This window comes from Chiroxiphia lanceolata, chromosome 9, assembly GCF_009829145.1.
Source record: "Chiroxiphia lanceolata isolate bChiLan1 chromosome 9, bChiLan1.pri, whole genome shotgun sequence".
Classification (NCBI taxonomy): Eukaryota; Metazoa; Chordata; class Aves; order Passeriformes; family Pipridae; genus Chiroxiphia; species Chiroxiphia lanceolata.
Window position 1 is genome coordinate 28330104 of NC_045645.1, and position 6666 is coordinate 28336769.

Below are 6666 nucleotides of genomic sequence, written 5' to 3' on the forward strand. Positions count from 1 at the left end.
ACGTAGCCAGACAGGATGAGAAAGCCTGAAAGAAGCTCTTCCGCCACACCACTTCAATATTTTCTAAATTTAATTTCAGAGAGACAAAACAGGGGAGTTTGCTTTGCAGCAGCTTCTCAACTTCTCTTTCTCGGTCCGATTTGCGAGACACAAAGAAGGGAAGTTGTGGGCGTTGGGGATCCCCCACCGTGGTCACGACCCTCAGTACACCCAAAGCCAAGCCTGAAGCCTGATGGACTCAACTGTCTGGATTAAATGAACTTCTTTGTGTCTGAAGGGAGTCAATGCCATGGAAGACCCTTCAGGCAAGCCCAGGGGCTCTCCCCTGTGGGTGGAGGAGCTGAGGGATGGAGATGGGGTTGGGATGGGGAGGAAGGGTTACCTGCACCAGCACCTGTCATCCCAGTCTCGCCAAGCTTGGCCAAGCAGTTGACCTAACTCAGTGGGTTTCATTTATGGTCCCTTAGAGGAGAGCAGTACCCTCCACTGCAACCCTCATACAGCACATCTGGGGCCAAGTGAGGCCCCCAGCACCTCCATTTCCTGCAGAGCACCCCAAAAAAAGCTCACCTGGAGGACACACAGTCCTCCTATTGCAATAACCAATCTCAAGAGGTGGGCACATATCACTGAGAGGGTGGTACCCAGAGAAAGCAGGTGCTTGGGGAGCTACAGCATCCCTCTGGACCATAACCCACCTCCCAAAATGAGAGTCACAGCCCAACTCCATGTTTCAGATGGGATGAGAAGAGGGTGAGGGCTGGCACAAGCCCTTTCCTAAGTGCCCCAAGTTTTACTTAAGCCAGGGAGGTGTTTTGCTCCCTACACTGACCCCTGGGGAGCTCCTGCCCCATCACAGGTGCCCTCGTGGCTCTGGCCCCCTCTGCCCTTGTGCAGCTCAAAGCCATCGCTATAATCTAGACACAGTCCCGCAGGACCACACGGGGTGGGATCTCACATTTCCAGGCTCTCCAAGGAGCATGCCTTCCCAGGCACACCACACTCCTCCTTGGGCACTTCACACCCCACAGAGCATCACAGCCCCCCCCCCCCCCCAGCTGCACTTTATACAGGGATATTTCATCACAGCCCTCTCACAAAGTCCCCTTCTTGCATGAGCGATGCTCGGGAACTTTGTACACCCTGCCGATGTTTGCTGGTGGAACAAAGGTCCTCAGCAAGGACCTTGGGCATCCATCCCAAACCCAGAGCTCGAGCAACACATTCCCAACAACACAACCTGCAACCTCGGCCCCCAAAACCACAAGGGAAACGCTCAACCAGGAGCACGGCAGGAAGAGGGGCAATGCCTGCAGGAGCAAGGCTGGAGCAGGTCGATGAAGGGGCAGCCTTGTGCCACAAATTCACAGTTGCTTTATACCCTGAGGGATGGGATTTTTATAGCACCATCTTTAACATTTTCAGATTTTAATTCCTCCTCGTAAGACTGGATGTTTTTATCATCCCTTTAAAATCCTCATTCCCGTTTTTATATTTTTAACTCCTGGGGCTACAAGCTTTAAAGCTTAGTTATGTAGAGTGTAAAAAAAAAATTATGAATTATCTGTTTTAATCAAACCTAAATGTGGGGCTTTTAAATTTCATTGATTTATCCCCTCATCCTGGGATGAGGAGTGCTGTGAGTAGCAGCCCACAGGCTTATCCTCCTTCCCTGCACTACAGCCAGCAATTTTTCTGCTTCTAACTTGTTTCAATAAGCATAGAATCAATCCTAGAGCTGGATTGGGAAGGACCTTCAAATATCATCTAGTTCCAAGCCCCTGCCCGTGGCAGGGACACCTTCCACTAGACCAGGCTGCTCAGAGCTCCATTAAACCTGGCCTTGGACACTTCCAGGGAAGGGGCAGCCACAGCTTCTCTGGGCAACCTGTGCCAGGGCCTCACCACCCTCACAGGGAAGAATTTCTTCCTAATATTCAATCCAAACCTGCTCTCTGTCAGTGTGAAGCCATCCCCCCTTGTCCTGTCACTCCAGGCCCTTGTCCAAAGTCCCTCTCCAGCTCTCTTAAGAGCCCCTTTAGGCAATGGAAGGCTGCTAAAAAATCCTCATCAAATACATCATATTTGAGACAAGATCCTGGCTGTGATTAGGGACATCCTTACAGCAGCGCTTCTCTCTCCCCCAGTGCTTTGGATTGCTTTCTGCTGTCAGTAGGGATGTCAAAGTTTACAGCCCTCCCACAGCAGGTTTATTCCCAGCAGCATGGCTAATCCTCTTGCTCCCAGCCAGGTTATCCCCCATCACTGCTCCTCGGCAGGGCCCAGCAGGGCTGCTGGCTGGCAGGGTGGAGCACACCAGGATGTGGTGGGAAACACAAGCTGCCTCTGTTCACCACAACACACACCCTTGTCCTCACACTGTCCCCTGCATTTGGTGACACCACAACAAAAGAGGGGGCTGAAGGAAGTAACTCTGCAAACGGTTATGAGAAAAATCCTCCCTAAAAGCGAGAGAAGGAGGGGGATGAAGTGGGAAATCCTCCCTGTAAGAATTTCAGGAGCAGGCGTTGGAAGCAGGCAGTTGGGAGAGGAGCAGCAGAGGGGATGGGGCTGGAGGAGCATCACTGGCAGCACTGTCCCCCTGCTCCTGGGGACAGCCTCTGTCCCTCCTCCTGGTCCCACGGTCCCTTGCTGCACTCCAGTCATGCCAAAAACAGCTGGCATCTGCCTGTTTACCCCTCGTATTGGTTCCTCAACCTCAACCCAAGACTGCCTCCCCCCCTTCCTGAGGGGGACTTTGCCCCTCTAAATACAGGAACCTTCTCTCCCTCACAGAGAGGCAGAAAGAGGCCAAACAACCCCAGGAGAAAGGTCTTGGGTGTTTTTTCCCCTCTTTCACCCACCACGATTTGCATTTCGCTCTCGGTTCCCTCATGGGGGGTGGGAGAGGGTCCACCAAGCCCTGACACCCAGCTGCATCCTCCTCATGCAGCTCCTGGTAGCAAACAAGATGAGGAGCAGGAAGACTTTGAACTGTGAAGGGCAAAGTTCAAAGAGTCCCATTCCCAGGCAGGAGTTAAGCCCCAAGGGTAGCACAGAACATCCCAACTGCTCCAGTGCCACCAGCCAAAATCCTCATGCTCTCCTGAGCTGAGGGACATCAGCTCACCACAGATCTCTGGGAACAGCTTCCCCCATGGCGGTGGCTCATGAAGAGGAACAGATAATAAAAATAATCAAAATACTAATAATAATTTGGCAGCTGCTTATCACTAAAAGCAAGATTGGCTCTCCCTGCCCAGCTCAGCCCAGCACCAAGGGGCAGCCACTGATTGCTCCTCAGCATCGTGGGGCTGAGCCTAAGGAAGGACGTGCCAGAGGGGACAGCTAGCACCATTAAGATTTTGACCTAAAAATCAACCTTGGTTAGATCAGATCTGGCACTCATCTAGCATGGGACACCCCTAGGAGTGGCTGCTCCAGGAGGAGGCACGAGCCACCACTTCCCACAACTGGGCACACACACTGGTCCTTGGGGGCACCGGGCTGTGCCCCAGCGTCACTCACCTCCTCTGCCTTTGGTTCACACCTTTCCACAAAATCCAGCCCCTGGATGCTGCTGGTGACCCCATTTCCATGGTGAGGAAAGGAGCACCCCCCGTTCACCAGTGGTGTTTTCCTACCCTGGCCGTCATGTCACTGATCCTTGAGCCGTTCCTAAACGGGAAGGCACCACGTCACGCTGCCGGGACTCGCCCACGCCTGGCACTTTCCCCACCCCCTGGGGTGTCTCCTCTCCCCCTCGCCTGCCATCAGTGCTGCCCGTAGGATTTCCTCAGGAAGGAGTTCCTGAAGGCTCACACACACAAAAAAATCAGCTCTAAACCAACACAAAGCCCCCATTCGCTCTCCTCTCAAACACCAAAACATGCCCCTGAGCAGACGCGTAACCCTCCTCCTCCTCAGCCCTCGCAGGTCCCTGTACCCCAGATTTCTCAACACAAGCATCAAGCAGGATTGAGAAGGCACCTGAGGACCCCCACCTCGCTCCTCATCCCAGCATTCCTGTCCCCTAGGGAGGGAGGATTCCACAGAACCGACACAACTCAGCAAGCCAGCTGCAAGCCTCCCAGGTGATGGGTGGGGAGAGGCACCCCAAAAAACTCACTGGTTTTGGGGCATTTCCCCTAAGAGCCGCGTTTGTCCACATCACTCCTTACACGGGACCGAGCCCAACACTTAAGGGCAGCCCCAAACCCGCCAAGGTGGGACCCAGGTGGGACTGGGACAACCTGAGCCCAACCCACCCCCAGAGCTTCACCCTTCCTCAGAGGGGACAGAGCCCAACAGGTGCCGACCAAGGGAGAGGATGAAGCGCTCTCCCCAAAATATCAGCTTTGTTTTGTCCTCCACCCCCTCCAAGGGTCACCATCCCATTGCATCCCATCCCATCCCTACTCCCCGTTCTCCTCCAAAGCCAGAAAACCCATTGCTGCTGCTAAAGTAAATACCAAGAGCTGCTATATTTTATCCAGCCCCTGACAAGGCGTGTGTTATTTTTTGGTGTTTAAACTGCAGCCTTTTTTTGTGGGAGGGGGAGAGGGAGGGGAAAAAGCAGAAGCATAGGGGAAAAATGAGAGGAATGTTTCTCCGGGAGCAGAGTTTTCCATTGCTTACTTTAAGCCAGACTAGTGTCTGCAAACAGAAATCACGAGCAGAGGAAGCAGCTGGGAAGAAAGGTGTGATCATGTCTGCAGTCACTTTGCCTCTCCTCCCATCCCACCATGCCGAGAAAAGCCCAAATAAACTGGCCCTGGGTACCAGCTGGCTGTTTTCAAGGCAAGAGTGAAGCTCCCAGCTGTGTAATGGGGCAAACTGGTAAATAAATCAGCTGAATCCAATGAAACAAGTGGGAAGCAAGAGAGTGTTTCTATTTTCAGTGCAAAATGAGTAGTGTTTTCCACATTAAATTAGGGGTTGAAGGAACTTGGGAGGAAATGGAAATTATCAGGGGGGCTTTTCAACATGGAAAAGCCTTTCATCTCACATGGAAATAAGGAGCTGGGGAAGGACGGATGGAAAACTGGCAGGAGGTGGGATTTGATTTTCGGCTGGTCCCAGGCCTGAGCTCAGACCGACATCCCCATGATGTGACAGGAGCTGGCCTGGCATGGGCTCACTGGGCTCCTGTGCTCGAGGGGCACCAGCAAGCAGGGAGACACATAATCAGGAGCTGCAGTGATTCATCAGCCCCTGAGTCACGGCTTCCTCCCGCCCAGTAAAGTTTCTGAGAAACAAAGCACTATTCCTTGGAGCCCAGATATGCTGCATGCCAAACAAAACTAAGAGGTGGCAGGTTCAAAAATCCCCCCCCCTCCCAAAACGTACCTTTTATCCACTCCACGTGGAAAGGAGCTGTGGAACTCTTCGCTGCAGAAGATATCCACGAGGTCAGGCATCAAATAGTGTTTAGATTGGTTCAAAGCATCTCCTATGGACCACTGTGGAATCACAGAACAGTTTGGGTTGGAAGCAACCTTTAAAGGTCAGTTATGGGGAAGAGCATGCTGCATTAGACAGTGGTCTGACTGATTATATTTGTATGTTCTTGCATTAATTCTAAGTTTCCTTAAAGTCTATCCAGTGCTTCCCAACTCAGCTTAATGGCATCACTACCCTCAATGGCACCAAGACTCTCCTCTACAGGCAGCAGCATCCCAAGACATCAGCACTGTCAGTGCCCACCACCTCTGCCACGTCACCACAATGCTCCTGCCTGAAGCCAAGAGGTTGCTGAAGCACCGTGCTCAGAGGGGCCCCCCAAAATCTGGGGAAGGTGCCCAGACTGGTAGCTCCTCCCTCGGTGAGGCCCCTGCCAATTTAAATTAGTGACAAGAAAGCCGGAGCCCCAGCAGGGCTGTTTGCCCAGGGAACAAAGCAAATCTCCCAGGCACTGGGGACAGACAAGGCTTTCAACCCCCAACCCCAGGGATGGGCACCCCGAGCCTGGTGCTTCCAGCCATGCTCACCCTTGGAGAGCTCTGATAATAAGTATTTCCAGGTGATCCTGGGAGCCGAGTTTCAGAGGTGGTGTTATCCCATCTGGTGCTGTACAGGGGCCAGGTGTCCCTCAGGTGACTCAGCACCCCGGTGGCTCCTGTGTGCCCTGGGAAGGTGGTTTTAATAGGAGGGTTTGGTACCTGCAAACAAGGAAAGGGCTGCAGCTCAGTGAGGGGAAAGAGATGGGATGGGGTGAGATGTGGCAGGGAGAGACAGGATGGGGTGAGCTGGGACATGGAGATATGGAATGGGGTGAGCCAGAGTGAGGTAAGCTGGGATGCAAGGAGCCATAAACAAGACACAAAGCCTAGGGATCTTCATTCTGCAACATCAAACCAAGGGGAAAGTTCATTGTGTTAACAAGCAGCAATTCTTTAGGGAAAAAGGTTTGGTGCTTCCCACAGGACACAGATACCTTCCCAAAGGCTACAAGCTGGTGCTTAGCACAAGCTGTAGCCTACAATGTGCGTTTCTGGGGGTCTCTCACCCCTCTGGCCCCAGCAGGAGGGTGAAGGCAGCAGCAGGGAGGGCAGTAGAGGCTGGCAGACAACTTGCCTCCATCCCTCCACCCTCCTCTCTGTCCCTCTTCCCTCCTATTCCCACCACAGCATTGGTCCTGGTGCTGCCAAGGCACAGCACTGGGAA